Here is a 23,021-nt window from a genome sequence, read left to right on the forward strand (position 1 = left end):
AACAGAGGGTAGCAGTGGAAGGCTACTTTTCTGAATGGAGAGCTGTGACTAGTGGTGTTCCGCAGGGATCAGTGCTGGGACCTTTGCTGTTTGTAGTATACGTAAATGATTTGGAGGAAAATGTAACTGGGCTAATTAGTAAGTTTGCAAACGACACTAAGGTTGGAGGAGTTGCAGATAGTGAAGAGGATTGTCAAAGGATACAACGGGATATAGATCGGTTGGAGACTTGGGTGGAGAAATGGCAGATGGAGTTTAATCCGGACAAATGCGAGGTAATGCATTTTGGAAGGTCGAATATAGGTAGGAATTATACAGTAAATGGCAGAACCCTTAAGTGCATCGACGGGCGGAGGGATCTGGGTGTACAGGTCCACAGGTCACTGAAAGTGGCAATGCAGATGGATAAGGTAGTCAGGAAGGCATATGGCATGCTTGCCTTCATCGGCAGGGTTATTGAGTATAAAAGGTGGGAATTCATGCTGCAGCTGTATAGGACCTTGGTTAGGCCACAATTGGAATATTGCGTGCAATTCTGGTCGCCACATTACCAGAAGGATATGGAGGCATTGGAGAGGGTGCAGAGGAGGTTTATCAGGGTGCTGCCTGGTCTGGAGGTTATTAGCTATGAGGAGAGGTTGGAGAAACTCGGATTGTTCTCACTAGAGCGACGGAGATTGAGGGGCGACTTGATAGAAGTTTACAAAATTATGAGTGACATGGACAGAGTAGATAGTCAGAAGCTTTTTCCCAGGGTGGAAGAGTCAATTACTGGGGGACATAGATTTAAGGTGAGAGGAGAAAACTTTAGAGGAGATGTGCGGGACAAGTTTTTTACACAGAGGGTAATGAGTGTGTGGAATTCGCTGCCAGAGGAGGTGGTGGAAGCAGGTACGATAGTGGTGTTTAAGAGGCAGCTTGACAAATACATGAATAGGATGTGAATAGAGGGATACGGACCCCAGAAGTGCAAAATGTTTTAGTTTAACTGGTAATATGATCGGCGCAGGCTTGGAGGGCCAAAGGGCCTGTTCCTGTGCTGTACTTTTCTTTGTTCTTTGTTCTTGGTGACCAAGATGCCATCCCTGAGACTCAACATCTCAATCCCACAGTTGGAGAAGATTTGAATGACATGCATGACCTGACCTACCTCAATGCTCCAATCTCAGATCTGGAATACTCATTAACAATAGGTTGCTCGTAATTAATGACTGGATGCCCTTTGGCATGCCATGAAAGACAATTCTGAAAAGCACATGAAAGTCTTTCATTGATGGGAGGCCATATAAGAAGCACCTGTGCCAAATTTCACATTCCTGTTTGTTAATGCTGAAACACAGTGACTGTGATGCTAAGCCAGTGACTCCACATTTCCCTGTTACAGCACAGCAAAAAGTACGGGTTCAGCCCTGAATCAATTTAATCTTTTGGCACCAACAAGTTAGAGGATGCCCCCAGAAAGGGCCCCTTAGTCCAGCAGTGCGCTTCTCCTACACTGCTTCAGACCCCTCCCATGCAGATTTGCTCCTACTTTTGATTTATAGCTGCACCATTAGTTTGAGAATGCAAGATGCTGGCTCTGTGATATTGCTTCGAGACCAGCTTTGACCTGTGCTCTCTCACTGTCTGTGTCTCAGAAATGTACTTGGAACCTCACAATGTGATGGTAGAGCTCCCTCCTGTTATTATCCAGCCTCCCTCAATACTGGATCCCATTGCAGTTGTGGTCAACATTCCTACCCTCCCCCTGTGTCTATCAGGGGGAGGGCATGTGCCCATGCCCCATGCGGATCTCTACCCTCCCCATCTAGAGGCTGTGTGCACGGACACCTACAGAGGAGATCTCCCCCCCGCCAACCACAAGAAAGCTTCACATAACCACCCCGCCACCCTTTTATTATATTTTCCCCATATAAAGGCTGCAGATGCCTCCCATGACCCTTACCATCCCATCTGCAAACCAGTAAAAAGACAGACAAGTCAATGGACATGCACTGTGAAAATGCCCAACACACCAAGCTGTGCATTATTCCAATTGAGCACACAGCCCTTTCCCCTTCCTGGAGCGGGAATACAATGTGCATGCCATGAGTGGCCATATAGATTGGCCCCCTGCACCCCATCACTGCCTCTACTTTCTGACTTCTGACTGGGAGCCCAAGGGCATTCTCTGTTCTCTGACTCTGACCTGCTAGCCACAGACCAAGGACTTTGAATTTCAATGAGTTCCCCATTGCCCTCATGACTGATCAGTACACTGTTTCCCTTCCCAACAACCCCCCCTTCACCTATCCCTCTTGTGTCACATTAACACAACCCCCCTTTCCTATTCTGGAGTCTGTGTGCATCCTCTCCCAGTCATACATGTGGTATCCCATCCTCCCCCTTGTTTGTCAGATTTTCAGCTTCCCATGTTGGGCTCCAGCTTCCCACTCCTCAGTCTCCCCTCTGTCTGCCAGCATTCCCCTCCTCCTCCTCCACCCACTTGCAATGCCTTCCTGCTCCTTTTCCCCCCTGTGTTCCCCCTTCCATCTGCCCACTTGCAATGCCCTCCTGCCCCTTTGTTCCCTGTCTGTTCCTCCTTCCCCCTCCTTTGCAACGCCTTTCTGCCCCTTTTCTCCCCACCATGTGTTCCCCTCCCCCCCATTCCCTGGCAATGCCTTCCTGTTCCTTTGGCCACTGTCTGCCTGTTATCCTTCAGCGCCCCCCCCACCACCGGTCAAAATACTGGTCTCTAAGTGCTCAGCCCTGCCCAGTGCTGTCCCTCGGGACAACGGAGGCAGCCATTAGGAGCAGACCAACCCTGCACCCCCAGCAGTGTGGTGTTCCACTGGCATTGTAACGAGACTGGGGCAGCACTGCGGCAGGTGAGCTATGAATCTTGCACTCACCTAAAGTCATGAGCAAGGTGAGGCTCTACCACTGCGTGCCACCCTTTTCCAAATGTGATTCAGACGAGCTTGATTTCCTGCTGACATGGCACAAGATTGGAAGGTGCCACCTGATTCTGGCGAGCAGTGTACTTAATGAGCATTCATGAGATGGTAATAAATGCAAATGGTGGTTAATGTCACTAATCAGCAGGATACTGGACCCATCATTAACCCGCCATTGGGAGAATGGCAAACTATTTTTCACACCAGCGGGATTCCAATGTTTTGGCTCCCACCAGATTTCCCACTCCCACCTATCATGGAATCAGCTACGGGCAGGATGGGAGAATTCTGCCCTGAGTATCTGAGCAGTTGAATAAATATGAACTGATCAGAGAGAGCCAGACTGGTTTTTTTAAGGGTAAGACTTGATTAACCTGTTTGAATTTTTTGAGAAAGTTACTAATGAGGTAAACAAAGGACACTCAATTTATATTATCCTTATGAACTTTGAGAAGACATTCAATAAGGTTCCACACAAGAAATTAGTAGCACAAATGAGAGTGTGAGGATTTCAAGATATCTTTTTGGCTGGATGGCGGGTAGTGGAGTTGGTCGGGTGGGAGAATTTCCCAGGCCCAACTGTGGGCAGGGCGGGTGCTGGTAGGGAAGGTGGAGTCAGCAAGATCAGGGCCAGAGTTAGGAGGGCGGAGAAGGACACAGGCCATGATCAGGAGAGCTGTGAGAGGGCCAGCAAGATCAGGCCAGAGTCAGGAAAGGTGGGAAGGCAGGATTGGGATTTGACTGTTGCTGGAGTAGGAGTGGAATCAGCACGATTTGGGCTGGGGAGTGGCAGACATCACAGTCAGGCTTGGAAAGGCTGGGTAACAGACAGTGCTAGACTGCCCAATACTGAGGATAAAAATAGATTACAGTGAAGGTTACATCCTCAGGTCGTGACTGACAGTCTTTTGAAAGGGCCTCCTAAATTACCTGATTTGGGCCAGGTTGCCTGATCCTGATAGCCTAATCTTGCCCCTCACTCTCTCTTATACCCCTCAAAGGGGTAGGGTAGGCTTTAGCTGGAGTGGCAATGTCAAAATTGAAGTCAATAAATATATCAATTTGTGGGATAGCATCAGAAAAGAGATTATTGTAAAAAGCCAACTGGTTCACTAATATCCTTTAGGCAGAGGGTCTCTCAGCCCTGCTCAGACTGAAATATGTGTGATTCCAGTCCCATAATGTGTTGGTTACTGTTAATGCTTCCGAGGGGATTCTCACAAAGAATTCGATTAAGAACAATTGGCTCCAATGAACTTGCTGCTTAACACCATCATGGGATCATCATCTCCACAAGGGATCGAGCTTCTCTGACAATCTTTGTCTGGATCATTGTTGAGAATAATTAAGACACCACTGTCACCACCTGCACAGAACACCCAGAGATAGGTAATAAAATGTACTGGACAGTAACATTCAAAGTTTCATGACAAATTTCGACACCTTAACCTTTCAATTACTTGTTAAATAATGTTTCTGCTATGGGGACGCAGTGGCATAGTGGTTTCGTCACTGGACTAGTGTTCCAGAGACCCAGGGTAATGTTCTGGGGACCTGTGTTTGAATCCCACCATGATAGATGGTGAAATGTGAATTCAATAAAAATCTGGAATTAAAAGTCTGATGATGACCATGGGCAGAATTTTTCCCCCGTTGGGTGGGCTTGGCGGGAGCGGTTGGGAACCTGACTGCCACCCGCAATCGGGTCTGCACTGCCATTTTACGCGGGTGGGCCAATTAAGGCCCGCCCAACATAATGTGTGACTCCGGGGTCAGCATGAAGGAACCCCCCATGAAGGTAGGGGGCAGGAGCTCAATGTTTGTAGGGTCCAATGAAGACCTGGTGGCCTATTCAAAGACCCCGCTGGCAGCCATGCGAAGGCTGCCATTGACTCTGCAGCACTGCAGAACAGGGCAGGTAGGAGGGCAGGTCAGCAGGGCAGTTGGCCCCTGTGGTTTTCTGATGAGTGTCTCGCCGCCCTCCTGGAGGAGGTGGCAGCACGCAGAGATATCCTTGTCCCAAGGGACAGAAGGAGAAGACCCCCCACCTAGCCAAATATGCCTGGGAGGAGGTGACATCCAGGGTGAGCTCCCATGATGTGGTGAGGTGCACATGGGTGCAGTGCCATAAGCACTTTAATGACCTCCTGCAATCGGGAAGGGTGAGTACCGTGTTGGATTGGGTCACTTAGCACAGCAGCTAGAGCAGTCCCCCACCACCACCCACTCCCCCGCCCCCAGACCTCAGAGGTCTTAGAGTGTGAGCGGGAAATGTCAATGAGGCAGCATCTGGGCAAGGGGGTGAGCCATGGCTGCTTGGAATGAGTGTCTTGCGGCTCCAGGGCAGATACCAGCACTTCGGCGGGAATTAGATCGGCGGATAGTATCTTGGTGCAAAGCAGTGAGGGCCCCGCCTGGGAGGGAGCAGCCAGTGCCACAGCTGGCATCTCTTCAGTCATTGCAGCCTCATCAGATGCCACGGTCACTGGCAGAGGGGCGGAGGAGCTGTCATCCAGAGCGCCCAGAAAAGAGCCTGCAGAAGCGACAGGCAGCTCATACACCAATGTGAGGTCACTGTGGACCTCCCTGCACGCCATTGGTGGACGGGTACCTGTGGGTATCCCCCACGCTGACACAGACCACCTGAGCTCAGTGCCTGTGTGAGGGCTTGCAGGTCCAAGCACAACCCAAGGAATCCCTCATTCTGTCCCTGGAGCTGCCTCTCCATGAGAGTCGCCACTCTCTAAATGGAGGAGGCAGTGCGCTCGGCCATGAGGGTCAACGCAGTGCTCATGCTCCACATGGACTCCTCCATCACGGAGACCATGGCACGCAGACCCTCATGGATCTCCGCCAGATCCTCCCGCACATCTCACTGGACATCCAGCATCTGCCACTTAATGGATGACTCCAGAGGCTCATCATCAACCTTCCACTGAGCATCATCCTGGTCTCCAGCAGTCCTCCGACTGCCGGTGCCCTGGGCACTCTCTACCTCCGCCTGCACCTCAAGCGATTGCGAAGTGCTCTCACCAATGTGCACTGAGATACTAAACCCACTCTAATGCCCACCGAGGTGCTGGTATCTGCACTGGTGCCTGCTTCAGAGAGTGGGTGTGACGAAGGTGCACATGACGCTCGATGGTCCACCAGTGTCAGGGGTGGCTCTTCGGAGTCTGGAGATTGAACACTTGCTGGCGAAACTAAAAGGGAAAAGAAGGACATGTCATCAGTTAAAATCATCACACTGTCACTGATGAGATAATGGAGATCTGCATCATGGTGCCCTCGTTTTCCAATGATCAATGAGGATTCCAGGTTTGAGACTCACATTAATGAAGAGACTACACTAGAATGGTTGCACAGTCCGGAATTCTCTCCTCCGTACACTGCGGCCTTACCTTCATCTGACACCCCTGCTGCTCCACACCACGTTGCACATGGAGCGTGCAGGTTCTCCAGCTCCAGGGCGTCTTGCCCACACCTCGAAAGGGTTAGGAGGCTAGTGGGGTGTCCGCCAGTCCGCGATCTTTCTATATTGCTGTGGGCCGTCTTCTCTTGAAGCAACAGGGGACCATTGATTAGTCCACTCTCTACGTGCAGCACCATTGCACCCTGGCCAACCCCAGCTGAGGAACACCTCACAGGGCACATCCGAGTCATGGCCCTCGAGCTGCAAGGCATTCAGTCCAAGCAGCCAGGGCTCACCCCCTTGGCCATCTCCAGCATCATTGACAGTTGGCACTTAGACTCTAACACCCCTGAGGTCCACGGGTAGGGGACGGCCACAGCTTAACACTCCTGCACACTGACCCATGCCAACACGGTACTCACCCTTCCTGAGCACAGCAGGTCATTGAAGCGTTTCCGGCACTAGACCCAGGGGCCCTGCACCATGTCACAGCTGCTGACCATTGCTGCCAACTCCTTCCATGCCCCCTTGGTGAAGTGTGGTGGCCTCCTCCTCCCATCTCTGGGGATAAGGGTGTCCCTCCTGGCAGCCGCCGCCTCCAGAAGGACGACGAGGCACTCATCGGAAAAGCAGGGGGGCTTAGTGCCCACCTGACTCGCCCTCCCGCCTGCCGTGTCCAGCTGCACTCGGGTCCATCATGCCGGCTCAGGGAACGTCCTCTGTGGCAGCCTTCCAGGGGCTGGGTCGCCATTGGACCCTGCGGCCAACAGAGATGCCCACAACCCTCACAGTCCTTCGCAGCCAGTGTGGAGCCGCATTTCATGCTAGGCGGGTCTTAATTGGCCCGCCAACATGAAATCGCGGTTGGGGCCCGATCGCGTGCGGCGGTCCATTTCGCAGCCATTCCTGGGCCCGCCCGACGAAGGAAAAATCCTGCCCTTAAAGTTTGTCTGCACCAGTTGTAGGTCCATTCTGGCCTCTGTGAACCCAAAGAACAAACACCTCCAGGCAGTTTCAAATCATGTATGAGAATTTGAGATATTCATGAGTGTCAGCCACAGGTCATGAGTGGTCAGTCCAGGTTTCTACAGACTTTATAATTTATATAAAACCTTTTGCAACCAATGTACTGTATATTGTAAGCCCATTAACTACCACATGGTGGACTCAAAATCTACCAGAATAATGAAAAAAAGCCCATTGGAGAACAATTTGTGGTAGCAATTTTGCAATGAATCTGACTTCATATTTTCAAAACATTCCCAATTTGGTGCCTGCTGGCTTGTGGGTGTTGCTGCATGACAAACTGGTCCTGATCGTGCTACAGTGTGCCTGTTAGTTATGCTTAGGATCAGGTTTGAAGAAGTTTTGCCCTGTAAATTGCCGGAGGTATGAGCAAATAACAGTGCAGTGAGAGCAAGAGAGTAATTGGAACCTTAGTAAGCAAGGACAAACAGTGAGATTAAAGAGCTGAGAAATAAACAAAGGACAGACTGAGAAGGAGAGTGAATTACAGATTGTTTATTCAATCACACTAAGCATATGCTCCATCGTGTTTTGTTAAATGGGATAGATTCAGAACAGATCTAGTACCTCAAAACTGGGCGTCCATCAGGTGCTGGAGAAATAGGTGGAAGAGGGGTGGAAAGTGTAAGGGAAGGAGTTCGACGAGGGGACAGAGTGCAGAGAGGGGAGGGGAGGGAGTCCAGGGGGATGAAGGAGTAAGAGTGTCTGAAGGTGTCAGGAAGGGGAAGAGACTAAGTGGGGGTGGAGTCCGGGGGGGTGGTTAAGGGGTCCGGAGTGGGGGCAGATACCCACGTGAATGTGCAAAGGAGGGCTGTCTTGAGTGCATGACTGCCTCCTGGGGAGCTAACTGAGCATGGGCATGGAATGAGGCAATGGTGAGAATGACCGAGAGCAGAGTGAGCCGCTAGGGTGGGAGGGTGAGGGTTCGACAGTAGTGGTAAAGGGACGGCGAGGGTGGTTGGTGGGGACTCGGATACAGGCAGTCCTTGGGGATGGGAAGGTGTATGTCGTGGAGGACAATGTGGAGGGGGGTGGGATTTTTGGGAAGGAAGGGAATGTGCACGTTCATCTGGACATCCCTGAAGAAAAAGGGTTGTGGCTGGTAGGTCACTGAGGGGAGGTGGAAGGTGATGCCAGGGGGGTCAACAGTGATGGGAGAAAGGAAGTAGGTGACTGGGGGAGGGGAAAGGGCAGGGGAGCGCATGAAAAACTGAATCCAGACCATGCTGCCCAAATCAAATGTGAAACGAGAGTTCTGAGCGAGATCAGGTACTGCATGGGAATGTGTGCAGTGGGTAGGCGGAGATGCAGGTCAGCTCAGATGGACAATTGAGATCGAACCCCAGCAGGCAGCATTGCAAATGCTCAGGACATTGAGGTGAGTGTGATACGTGAAGGATCCATGTGTGAGGGAGAGTGATTGCACGAGGCTCCGAAAGGCCCTGCCACACACACCCTTCTCCCTCCAGAATCACTCATTGGCCAGCTGCTCCCTCTGCGGTGACAGAGGACGAGGTTGAGGGGGTCACAGGCAAAGTGGACTCAGAGGGAGTAGACAGCCTCTGAGATTCCTGAGTGGGTGACCCAGGAGTGTCCAGCTGCTGCCCCTCCTCCCTTCGGGTGCTCGGGGCCCCGGCCTGATTCCTTGAGGGGAAGGGACAACTGGAGGGATGTCAAGCTGCCCCATCTCCCTCTCATGTTGCCACTGCACCATGGCATAGCTCCCGCGATGCAGTGCAGGTCTGTACACATCTCCACATTCTGCTGGACCAGAGTCTCCAAAGTGTCTGCCATCCTCCCCATAGAGACCTCTATATGCACACATGTGGGCACCACTTCATCAGAGAGCAGGCAGATGCACTCCTCGACTCACATGCCACTCTGTTGAGGGCTTGCATCAGCTCCTTGTGATGTTCCCCCCTCCTTCTGCTGACTCTCCAGGATGAGTTGGAAGGCCAATTCCAGAGGCTCGTCAGCTGACTCGGACCTCACAGATACCTCTTCCCCAGGAGCCCTCCGAGTGCCGGGGAGCTTGGCTGAACCTGTCTCCTCCTGCTGCGGACATGTGTCCGTGCGGTGACCACCAGATTGTGAACCCGAGCCTGCTCTACATCTAAGTCCCACCGAGGTGTGTGTCTCTGCGCTAGTGGAGGGTGTGTGTAAGCGCTGTGATGGGTCTTCGAGGCTGCTTATTTCCAGCTCTTCCATGGAGGAGGTGTCCTCTTAGCTGGAGGTGAGGACGTGGATGGAGCTGAGGGACTGGCTGGCTGAGGGTGTCAGTCGCTTGGCAGAGCTCCCTGTGAACCAAAGTAGAGAAATTAGTGCATGACAGCAGAGTCAGAAGCAGGAGAGAGAGAGCACTCACATTTGCATTGAGAGAGGGATGATGTGGTGCAGGGTCCTCACGTGGGTGTTCACCACCGACCATACCGTCACCGCGGGCACGGTCCACATCCTCACCAGTCAGCACGATGGCACACTGCTCAAGTAAGTGAGGGGCCTAATGTGGGTCACCCTGGTCTGGAGCCTCTCCCTGCTGATGTGAGTGGAAACCTGAGTGGAAACAGATGGAGAGACTGTGAGCAGGATGCATGATACTACATGGAATGTTTGTGTGGTCAGCAGAGCCGTCAACAGGATGGGAATGCAAGCTCAAGAGGGTATAATAAAGGCAAAATACCATGGTAGGGACCGTTCCCTCCGGGACACCCTGGTCCACTCCTCCATCACTTCCAAAACCTCAACCCCTTCCCACGGCACCTTCCCATGCAACTGCAGAAGGTGCCCCTTTACTTCCCCCCTCCTCACCATCCAAGGGCCCAAACACTCCTTTCAAGTGAAGCAGCATTTCACTTGCACTTCCCTCAATTTAGTCTACTGCATTTGCTGCTCCCAATGTGGCCTCCTCTACATTGGAGAGACCAAACGCAGACTGGGTGACCACTTTGCGGAACACCTTCGGTCTGTCCGCAAGCATGACCCAGACCTCCCTGTCGCTTGCCATTTCAACACACCACCCTGCTCTCATGTCCATCCTTAGCCTGCTGCAATGTTCCAATGAAGCTCAACACAAACTGGAGGAACAGCACCTCATCTTCCGACTAGGCACTTTACAGCCTTCCGGACTGAATATTGAGTTCAACAACTTCAGATCATGAACTGTCTCCTCCATCTCCATCCCCTTTTTGATCCCCCTTTTTTTCGAATATTTATTTTTAAATATATATTTTTTCCTACCTATTTTTATTATTATTATTTTTTAAATTTATTCATTGTTTTATCCCCACCTTTTAGCCTATTTTGATATTTTTTTCCCACACCTTCCCCTCCCCCCACCACACCCCCACTGGGGCCATCTATCACTTGCTCATCCTGCTTTCTACTCTTAATGTCACCATTAGCACTTCCTTTAGCCAGTACCAACACTATTAACACCCCTTCAACCTTTTGTTTATGACATCTTTTGCAATCTCTCCTTTGCTTCATCTATTCTATTCAACTTCTATTCGGCCTTCTATTCAGCTTCACCTATTCCAACCCCCTTAAACAGTATATATTTCACCATTTTTACTTCTCTTTAGTTCTGAAGAAGAGTCATACGGACTTGTAACATTAACTCTCTCTTTCTCTCCACAGATGCTGTCAGACCTGTTGAGTTTTTCCAGCACTTCTTGTTTTTGCTCGAGAGGATCTGAGCCTGATGGAGATGTGAGGGTGTGTGTGAGAATTAGTGGTGTTGTCCCTTGAGGTGTGAGATCCCTGTGGGTGTGTGATGGGTTTGTGAGTGTGTGAGTTGAGAGTGATGAGAAGAGTGAGTTACCCTGGTGGAACAGATGAGACCATTCATCCTGTAGCGGCACTGGGTGGCTGTCCTCTTTTGCAGGGCATTGGTGCTGAGCACCGCTGCCAGCGCCTCCCATGCTGGATTGGTGATGCTGCTGCCCCTCCTGTGGCCTGAGTGGAGGTGGAGGACATCACGACAGGTCTCCACAGCATTCAAAATCTGCTCGAGTGGCACGTCACTGAAGCAGTGGGCTGCAATCTTTTTGACTTTTGGGGCCATCTGTTTTCTGTGTGGCAGTCCTGGACTGGAAGCACTAAGACGTGTGTGCGTGAATGCATTTTAAATGTGGCACCTGCTGTGATGAAGCGGCGAGGTGAAGGCATGACGGGCGAATGACAGCCCACCCACCATGGAAACAGTGTGTTTTCCAGGAATGCCTAATTAATGCGACAGGTTTGAGACGATATAGCCTGAGAAGCCGCTATCGCAGCCAACAGGTAAAATGGCGTTTTACCCACCCACTACTGCACTTAGTGCGAATCTGGGACAATTCCGCCCTTTGTGTCATCATCAAATTTAGCAACCATACCTTCAGTCCCTTTACCCAAGACATTTATATAAATTTTAAAAAGTTTGAGTTCCCAGCACTGATCCCTGTGGCACACCACTCATTACATCCTGCAAGCCAGAAAAGGACCCATTTATGCCAACTCTCTGTTTCCTGTTAGCTAGTCAACCTTCTATCCATGTCAATATGTTACCCCCTATATCATGAGGTTTTATTTTCTGCAATAACCTTTGATGTGGCACCTTATTAAATATCTTCTGAAAATCTAAGTACACTACATCCACCGGTTCCTCTTTATCCACAGTATATTTTATTTCTTCAAAGAACTCCAATAAATTGGTTAAACATGATTTCCCTTTCACAAAACCATGTTGACTCTGCCTGACTACCTTGAATTTTTCCAAGTGCCCTGCTATTAGATACTTATAACAGCTTCTAACATTTCCCCTGTGGCAGATGTTAAGCTAATCGGCCTGTAGTTTCCTGCTTTCTGTCTCCCTGCCTTTTTGAAGAAAGGAGTTACATTTGCTATTTTCCAATCTAATGGAACCGTCCCCAAATCTGGGAAATTTTAGAAAACTCAAACCAATGCATCAACTATCTCACTAGTCACTTCTTTTAAGACCCTAGGATGAAGTCCATCAGGACCTGGGCACTTGTCAGCCCACAGCGCCAACAATTTACTCAGTACCACTTCCCTGGTGATTGTAATTTTACTTAGTTCCTCCCTCCCTTCCATTCCCAGAGTTACAGCTATTCCTGGGATGTTACTTGTATCCTGTATAGTGAAGACCGATGCAAAATACCTGTTCATTTCATCAGCCATCTCCTTACTTTCCATTATTAACTCCCCAGACTCACTTTCTATAGATCCAATGCTCATTTTGCTAACTCCTTTCTTTTTTTAAATATCAATGGAAACTCTTATATCTGTCTTTATACTTCTAACTGGCTTTCTTTTGTACTCTAATTTTTCCTTCCTTATCGTTATTTTGGTCATTCTTTGCTGTTCTTATATTCTGTCCAATCCTTTGACCACCCACCTTTGTACAATTATATGTTTTTTCTTTAAGTTTGATACTGTCTTGAAGTTTTTTAGTTAACCATGGATGCTAGGTCCTCCCCTTGGAATTTTTCTTTCTCATTGGAATGTATCTATTCTGTATATTCTGAAATGTCCCCTTAAATGTCCGCCACTGCATCTCTATTGACCTATCCTTTAACCTAATTTACCAGTTCACTTAGGTAGCTGTGCTTTCATATCCTCATAATTGCCCTTATTTAAGTTTAAAATACTATCTTAGACCCACTCTTCTCTCCCTCAAACCGAATGTAAAATTCAATCGTATTATGATCGCTGCTACTTAGGGGTACCTTCTCTATGAGGTCATTAATTAATCTTATCTCATTGCACAATACCAGCTCTAGTATAGCCTGCTCTCTGGTTGGTGTCAGAATATGCTGTTCTACAAAACTATCTTGAAAGCCTTCTATGAATTCCTCATCTAGGCTACCTTTGTCCATCTGATTTTCCCAGTCTACATGCAGATTGAAATCCCCCATGATTAGCGCTGTACCCTTCTGACAAGCTCCCATTATTTCGTCCTTTATATCTCGTCCTGCTGTATGGTAATTGCCTGTACACCACTCCCACAAGTGACTTCTTGCCTTTATTATTTCTCATCTCTACCCAAACCATATCTTGATTGCCTCAACTTTGGTCGTCCCTCTCTAACATGCTAATGCCATCATTAATTAACATAGCCACCCTTCCACCTTTTCTTAGCTTCCTGTCCTTCCTAAATGTCATTTACACTTCAATATTCAAGTCCCAATCTATGTCATCCTGCAGCCATGTCTCTGCAATGACTATCGGGTTGTACTTAGTTATAGCTAGTTGTGCTATCAGTTCATCTGTTTTATTTCAAATACTACATGCATTCAGATAGAGAGCCTTTCGTTTGTCCTTTTATTATTTTCATAACCTCTAGCCTTATCTGCTGATTCATTCTTAGACTTGTGCTCCCTGTAATTTATTTCCTTTCCGGTCATGGTTTGTTTATCATTTCCCACATTAATACCTTTCTCTCTTGCCTTTTCTCTACTCTTTGATTTACCACATCTTCCAAATTCGATCCCTTGTCCCCACTATTTAGTTTAAAACCCCCTCTACTTCCCTGGTTATGCAGCTCGCTGGAACACTGGTCTCAGCATGGTTCAGGTGTAGGCCATCCCGAAGGTACAGCCCCGACTTTCCCCAGTATTGATGCCAGTGCCCCACGAACTGGAACCCACTTCTCCCACACCAGTCTTTGAACCACGTATTCATCTCTTGAATTTTATGTACCAATGCCAATTTTCACATAGCTCTGGTAATAATCCAGAGATTACCACTTTTGAGGTTCCGGCTTTTTAATTTAGTGCCTAGTTCTTCTTACTCCCTATCCAGAACACCTTTCCTAGTTCTAGCTATGTTGTTGGTACCTACACGGACCACAACAACTAGACCCTCCCCTGTCCACTGTAAGTTCCCCTCCAGCCTTGAGCAGATGTGCCAAACCCTGGCCCTGGGCAGGCAACACAGCCGCCTGGACTCTTGCTCCTTGCTGCAGGGAACAGTGTCAATCCCCCTCACTGTACTGTCCCCTACTCCCACTACATTCCTTTTTGCTCCCCTCACTTGAATGGCTTCCTGTACCACGATACCATGGTCAGTTTTCTCATCCACCCTGCAACCCCCACACTAATGCAAACAAGCTGAGAGAACGTCAGACCTGTTGGACAATTGCAGAGGCTCACACTCCTGCCTCTGGGTCCTCTTACCTGCCTCACTTGCAGTCTCACCCTCCTATTCCTGACCAAATAAGAAGACTCTATCCTAAGTGTTGTGATTGCCAGGGACTTATCAGCCCACAGCTCCAACAATTTTCTCAATTCCACTTCCCTGGTGATTGTAATTTTACCGTGTTCCTCTCTCCCTTCCATTTTCTGATTTACAGCTATTCCTGGGATGTTACTTATATTATTGATAGTGAAGGCAGCTTATCCACAGCTTAGCAAATTACCGGTTCAATTCATCTGCCATCTCCTTATTTTCCATTATTAACTCCCCAGACTCACTTTCTTTAGAATCAATGCTCATTTTGTTAACTCCTTTTTAAAATATCTATGGAAACTTTTATATCTGTCTTTATATTTCTAGCTAGCTTTCTCTAGAGAGACCCAACCTGTCAATCCTTTCCTGATATGTATACCCACACATTTCTGGTATCCTTTCTGGTTACTCAAGCCTCTCCACCATTTTCTTACCTTTCCTGTAGACCTTTATAAGCTGGTATATTCAGTGACCAGTCCTGACCATCTTGCAGCAGTGGTCACTGTAATAATGACCCTTCAAGATGAATTGATCCCTGTAATTCATTCGATTTGTTCCTTATGCTCAGTGCATTTATAGAAAGAATTATTTATTTGAGCCACCTGCACTAAACCATCGTTTTGCTCTGATGCTTTATTTATCTCTATCCTGGTGTGAACATTTTATATCTTTTAGTTTTCTTTTTTTTCCCCTTGCCTGTGGTTGGCTGAGGAACAATTTCTGGCTGCTGTTGTACTCTCTTCCCTTTTGTTTGTTTTGTAACTATTATTAAGTCTCCCTTTCCCTGTGTTCTCTCCCCTTCATTTATTAATTTAATGTCCTCGTGATGAGCCCTATTTATCCATTCCTCTGGGACTGTGATCCCAGTTGGGTTAGGCTGAGCATGTACCAACAGTTCCTTCCTGTCCCATTAATGGTGCCAGTGTGCAATGAATGGGACTTCTCTTTCCAACACCAATCCTTCAGCTACGTGTTCACCTTCCTTATCTTCTTATCCCTATACCAATTTGCATGTGGTTCGGGCAATAATCCAGGAATCATAATCCTTAGGTCCTGTCTTTCAATTTTGCTCTTAGTTCCTGGTACCCTCCAAACAGGACCTCTTGTTTACTCTTCCTACTGTTACTGATCCCAACTTGGATCACAATGACTGGATCCTCCCTATTCTTCTCCCAAGATCCTTTAAACCTGGAGTTAAAAACTGAAAATGCTGGAGATACTCAGCTGGTCAGGTAGCATCTGAGAAGAGAAATTCAGGGGTAACAGTTCAGGTCGATGACATTTCATCCGAACTGGAAAAAGTTAGAGAAGTGACAGATTTACAGCAAGTACAGAGATAGGGAAAGGAGGGAGCAGACGAAAGAAGGAAAGGTTCACGATAGGGAGGAAGAAAGGAGGGATTAAATGACAAAAGTTTGATGGTGCAAAGCAAAAGGGGGATGGTAATGGGACAAGGTGTCTCTGGAGAAGGTATTAATGGGAGATACAGAATCATCACCCACAGGTGCCATCCAATATCAAACGAAACTAAAATAAATAAGAGCAGAAGTTATGACCCTCTATCCCAAAAATCAGTCCAATGAAGCTTCATTACACTCGCTCTAAAGCGTTATTTCCTTCCTTAGGTAGCAAGACAAAAATTGTACACAGTTCTCCAGGGCCTGAATTTTTCAGTTGGTGGGCGGGCTCGATGAGAATGGGCAGGGACAGTCGCGGAGCTGACCGCCGCCCACGATCGGCTCCACGCTGCCATTTTATGCAGGTGGGCCAATTAAGACCCACCTAGCGTAAGGCGCGAGCAGTAGGGCTCAACACTAACTGTGCGGGCGGGGGGAGGAGAGAGAGTCGGGGCCAGCGCTCTTTCACGCATGCGCACGAAAGATCGTTTCAATCTCCCTGAAGCACGGAGCTGCCTCAGGGAGATTGAAGAGCTTTTGAAATAAATGGATTGAAAATTTAATTAAACATGTCCCCTCATGTGGCTGTGTCACATGAGATGGGACATGTTTTTATATATCAGAAATTTTTTAAATTTAATTCATAAAAGCTTTAGGAAACCTCATCCCGCTCGTGGATGGGGTTTCCTAAAAAAACGTGAAGGCCGCTTGGCCTTTTCGCCCACCTGCCAACCTTATGGTTGGACGTGCAGCGTAAACAATGACCTGAATTACTTCCTTAATGGCCTTAACAGGTCATTTAAATATCAGTGGGCGCACAGCCGACTCCGGCGCACACCGTCGAATGAAACATCGTGAGACATCGCGATGACATCAGGATGCATGCCCAACGTCATCGCGCGTCATTTTACGCGCCAGCATGTCGGGCCCACCCCCACACGCTGACTGAAGAATTCAGGCCCAGCTATACAATTGAGGCAAGACTTCCTTATTCTCCTACTCCAATCCCTTCCCATAAAGGGCATTATACCATTTACCTTCCAAATTGCTTCCTGGATGGCCTTCCTGTTTCATATACAGGAACCTAAATCCCTCTGAAATTCCACCAACACTGAATAGTTTCAGATAATTAAAAATTTTGCTTTTCTATTCTTCCAAAATGAATAATGCCACACTTCCACACATTAAAACTCCAACTGCCACCTTCTTGCTCAATTATTTAGCCTGCCTATATCACTTCGCAGACTCATCTAGCATTTCATGATCAGCTTAGATACGCTATGTCCTGTTTCATCATCTAGGTTATTCATAGAGATTAAAAATAACTGAGATCCTTGCAGCACCAAATAAAATGGCATGCCAACCTGAAAATGATTCCTTTATTCCTTCTCTCTGATTTCTGCCCTTTAATCAATCCTCCATTGATGTTAGTAGATTACACTCAAACCCCGGTGTCAGAATCTTTATTGTGCCACCTTATCAAATACATTTTGAAAATCCAGCATATTAAATCCACTGGTTCCACTTTATCTACACTGCTAGTTACATCTTCAAAAATTTCTAACAGATTTCTCAAACATGATTTCCCTTTCATAAAACCATGTTAACTCTGCATATTATGATTTTCTAAGTGTCCTGTTACTGCTTCTCTAATAGCAAAATCCAACTTTTTTCTAATGGCTGATATCAGATATTCAGTTCCCTGTTTCCTCCCTCCTTTCTTTCTTGAATAGTGGCGTTACAGTTGATAATTTACAATCCACTGTGACCACTCTTAAAACTGGGGAATTCTGTAAATTTTAAATCAACCCATCCACTATCTCTGTTGCTTTCAGAAATCTAAGATGTAGGCTAGCAGTTCCAGGGGATTTGTTAGCTTTTAGTCCTACATTGCATTGTACTAACTGTTCTGTAGCTTTGTGCGTTTTTCTGGATAATTTTAAAATATTCAGCATTTTAATGTAAAGAAAATGCTTTTTACACTAATAACCAATGACAATTTTGCATAATATGAAAGCAAACAGAAATACTTGTAATGCAGTTTTAGCTTATTGCAAAGAATAAAGAAGTTTTTTGGGATATCCGGGGCACAGAGATGGGGAGCACAGTCTATCTGAAGACCTCACGTTTTTGGTGTGTCAGTTTATCTGTAGGTTTCAAAGGTGTGGGACAGTGGATATCCAATGCAGCTTTTTTTTAAAAATGATGGTTGCCAAGAGAAACAAAACAGTTCAGAGTCCTGGCCAACTGCATATTGGATATTGAAGGCAAATGGCTATCGTCTAGTACAATGATTCAGCAAATTTCAGCTCAGCATCTACTGCTGAGTCATCTAACTCTGACCGATACTGAGTATCTTTGGAGGCTGACCTTGTTTATCAGGTTTGAAGTGATGAACACGCACTTCATAGTTTAGGGCATGTCATGTATACTGGATGTACACAAGTCTGAGAGTGAATAATCAGAGCAAATTCAATTATCAATCATGTTCACGTTGTGTCAGCTTGGCATTACTTAAGCACCATGTTTCAATACTTACAAACAAGTTTTAGCTGCAGACTTTAGGTAAATACTTCAAGTACAACATTGGGTTGTATTTTACATACCTTCACTGATGCATTTTAAGAGGGAGGAGCACGCAAAGTAGGGTGTGTGCCTACCCCCACCACCTTTTCACCACTCCCCGAGCTACCAAAGTGCCAAAATCGGCAGCCTGTCTACCATATACAAATAAGTAATCAAGGGTCAATTAAGCTTGTTATCAAGCCGACTGACCCTGATAATAAGCTGCCCACACTATAAAACACTTGGCGTGGGCAGTCAGGCGGGATTGGGCAGACTGCTTTTTGAAAAAAAGTTCTTTAAAAGGCGGAGAGGAAGGAGCAGTTCACTCTTTGGGAGCTGCCCTTTGCCAATCGTGCAGCCTTTCTTCCTACCTGCCCGCAGCCTTCAACCTGCCCCCTCGTCCCTTCCCCGCCTCAATCCCTGATCTATACGAACCCTCCCTGCCCAAGATCCTGGACTTCCCTCTTCTGGGAATCCATGGGCCTGTTTCCTTCTTCTCCTACAATCCCAGCAGGAGGCACTGATGCGTTTTTGGTGCTGTTGGGACTGTTGAAGCTGCTGGCCAATCAGACAGGCTGGCAGCTCCAGAGGGTGGGACTTCCTTCCCAGTGAGGGGTGGAAGTCACACTTGGCCCTCGTTTAGCCGCCCCTCAGTGCATTATGGCTGGGGGGTGGTGTGGATTGGCATGGAGCATGTTGGCTCCATGCCAACTTTGTTTCCGGAGGGTGTGGGGGTGGAAGTGTGCCATTTGCCCCTCTGTATTATTCAGCCTATCATGTCCTGTCCCATCATCTATGTTATTAATATCGATTAAAAATAACTGAGGTCCAAGCACTGGTCCTTGCAGCACCAAATAAAATGGTATGCCAACCAGAAAATGATTCCTTTATTCCTTCGCTCTGATTTCTGCCCTTTAATCAATCCTCCATTGATGTTAGTAGATTACACTCAAGCCTCGGTGTCAGAATCTTTATTGTGCCACCTTATCAAATGCATTTTGAAAACCCAACATATTAAATCCACTGGTTCCACTTTATCTACACTGCTAGTTACATCTTCAAAAATTTCTAACAGATTTCTCAAACATGATTTCCCTTTCATAAAACCATGTTAACTCTGCATATTATGATTTTCTAAGTGTCCTGTTACTGCTTCCCTAATAGCAAAATCCAACTTTTTTCTAATGGCTGATATCAGATATTCAGTTCCTTGTTTCCTCCCTCCTTTCTTTCTTGAATAGTGGCGTTACAGTTGATAATTTACAATCCACTGTGACCACTCTTAAATCTGGGGAATTCTGTAAATTTTAAATCAACCCATCCACTATCTCTGTTGCTTATAGAAATCTAAGATGTAGGCTAGTAGTTCCAGGGGATTAGTTAGCTTTTAGTCCTACATTACATTGTACTAACTGCTCTGTAGCTTTGTGCGTTTTTCTGGATAATTTTAAAATATTCAGCATTTTAATGTAAAGAAAATGCTTTTTACACTAATAACCAATGACAATTGTGCATAACATGAAAGCAAACAGAAATACTTGTAATGCAGTTTTAGCTTATTGCAAAGAATAAAGAAGTTTTTTGGGATATCCGGGGCACAGAGATGGGGAGCACAGTCTATCTGAAGACCTCACGTTTTTGGTGTGTCAGTTTATCTGTAGGTTTAAAAGTTGTGGGACAGTGGGTACCCAATGCAGATTTTTAAAAAACAGTGGTTGCCAAGAGAAACAAAACAGTTCAGAGTCCTGGCCAACTGAATACTGGATATTGAAGGCAAATGGCTATCATCTAGTACAATGATTCAGCAAATTTCAGCTCAGCATCTACTGCTGAGTCATCTAACTCTGACCGATACTGAGTATCTTTGGAGGCTGACTTTGTTTATCAGGTTTGAAGTGATGAACACGCACTTCATAGTTTAAGGGCATGTCATGTATACTGGATGTACACAAGTCTGAGAGTGAATGATCAGAGCAAATTCAATTATCAATCATGTTCACATTATGTCAGCTTGGTATCACTTTAGCACCATGTTTCAATACTTGCAAACAAGTTTTAACTGCAGACTTTAGTTAAATACTTCAAGTAACTTAGAGAGCAAGTTCATTACAGCACAACAAAGGTACAACAAATGTTCGAAATAATCCTACACCATCTCCGAATTGTGGACAATTGCATGGAAGCTTTAAAATTATCACCATCTTCCTTCAATTTCTCATTGGTCACCTTTGAGCTGGGATGTTTCATTATCTCCTTTCAGAGTTACACTTTATTCTACCCTTGCAAAAATATACTTTGAATGAAATGCAGCAATGTTAATATATATTGTTCAAAGTGGGACAGTTACCAAGACACCAATTTATTCCAAAAAAAGGCGACTCCTTGGGCAACCTGCAGAGAAGCAACAGTTAGTGCGCAAACCAGGCATATTCTTTTGAAGGGAAAAAGAAAATCTAATATGCTCTGGATGACAAGAGATATAAAAATTAAAAAGAAGCAAATAAAGGTGCTTACGACTAATGTCACAAACTGGATTCAGTTAATAATAACCAGGAAGGTCATACAAAGGATCGAATTGAAAAAGTTAATCCCAGAGACAACGAGAGGTTACAAGCAAATTTTATCTGGCAACATTACATTGAACCCTAAACATTTTCTAAAACATAAGTTTATGTGGTCGACAAGGGAAACATTGGAGCTACAAAGGACCTAAAGGGAAATCTTAATGTCGAGACACAGAACGTGGCTAAGATAAAACATCTATTCTTCTGTTTTCAGAAAATAATTCGATGATGTGAAAGTTACACTGAAAGAGAAGGGAGAATTCATGCATAAGACAGTAATAGAAAGAGAAGATTGTTTAGAATCAGTCTCCAAGCAGCAATACTCACCAACTAATCAACTTACAACTTTCCTGTGATGTCACACTTTGATTTTTGTTTCCAAACACGGCTCTGACTGTCCACAGGCTCCATCGGCCTGAACCACTCTCTCTTGTACTTTGATAGTCCTGAAATCTTGCTCTCTCTTGTACTTTGATAGTCCTGAACTCTCACTCTCACTTGTACTTTGATAGTCCTGAAATCTTGCTCTCTCTTGTACTTTGATAGTCCTGAACTCTCGCTCTCTCTTGCACTTTGATAGTCCTGAACTCTCGCTCTCTCTTGTACTTTGATGGCCCTGAACTCTCGTTCTCTCTCATACTTTGATGGCCCTGAACTCTCTCTCTCTCTCATACTTTGATAGTCCTGAACTCTCGCTCTCTCTTGTACCTTGATAGTCCTGAACTATCGCTCTCTGTTGTACTTTGATAGTCCTGAACTCTCGCTCTCTCTTGTACTTTGATGGCCCTGAACTCTCGTTCTCTCTCATACTTTGATGGCCCTGAACTCTCTCTCTCTCTCATACTTTGATAGTCCTGAACTCTCGCTCTCTCTTGTACCTTGATAGTCCTGAACTATCGCTCTCTCTTGTACTTTGATAGTCCTGAACTCTCGCTCTCTCGAGTACTTTGATAGCCCTGAATTCTCGCTCTCTCGAGTACTTTGATAGCCCTGAACTCTCTCTCTCTCGAGTACTTTGATAGCCCTGAACTCTCTCTCTCTCTCACACTTTGATAGCCCTGAACTGCTCTCTCCTGCATTTTGATAGACCAGAACTCTTGCTCTCTCTTGCCGCTTTTATGGCCCTGAACTCTCACTCTCTCTTGCACTTTGATAGCCCTTAAAACATGGGCACCATAAAAGCGGCAAGAGTTTGGTGCCAATATAGGTGGAGAGAGTTCAGTGAGAGTTCAGGGCTATAACAGCGACGAGAGTCAACAAGAGTTCAGGCTCCAAAAGCGGGTGGAGCACGAGGTTCAAGACCATAGAAGCAGCGGGAAGGAGTGAGAATTCAGGACCATAAAAGTACAAAAGAGAGATTGAGAGTTCCGGGCTATCAAAGTGCGAGGGAGGGTGAGGTTTCTGGGCTATCAAAATGCGGGAAGAGCAGCTTTGGGCTATAAAAGTGCAAGAGAGAGTGAGAGTTCAGGACTATCAAAGTACAAGAGAGAGCGGTTCAGGCCTGTGGACACTCATAACTGTGTTTGGAAACAAAAATCGAGGTGTGACATCACAGGAAAGTTGTAAGTTGATTGGTTGGTGAGTATTGTTGCTTAGGGACTGATCCTAAACAATTGGCAAATTAAAAAAGGATATAAATATTAAGTAGCAATAATAAATAACAAGTGAGTAGCTGGTGAGTATTATCTTGTCTTTTATTTCATAGTAAGTTTTATTACGAATAAGGTATGTTAAATATTAGTAGAATTTATTGGTGTTAGTAAGGTTTATTAACAATCGTAAGGTTTATCAATCTCAGTAAGGTGTATTAGTATCAGTAAGGTTTTTTAGCAGTAGCAAGGTTAACTAATAATTAAAGAAATGGCAGGGCTGCTCCAATCTCAAGAGTGCGCAT

At 46.3% G+C, this 23,021-nt stretch overlaps 1 long non-coding RNA gene across 1 annotated transcript in view; it reads left to right on the forward strand.

Annotated features, from left to right (window-relative positions):
* LOC144690649 (uncharacterized) overlaps window positions 1-23,021 on the forward strand; it is a 139,988-nt gene that overhangs the window by 112,018 nt on the left and 4,949 nt on the right. The gene's annotated exons all lie outside the window — the stretch shown is intronic.

Source organism: Cetorhinus maximus, chromosome 15 (genome assembly GCF_964194155.1).
Source record: "Cetorhinus maximus chromosome 15, sCetMax3.hap1.1, whole genome shotgun sequence".
Lineage (NCBI taxonomy): Eukaryota > Metazoa > Chordata > Chondrichthyes > Lamniformes > Cetorhinidae > Cetorhinus > Cetorhinus maximus.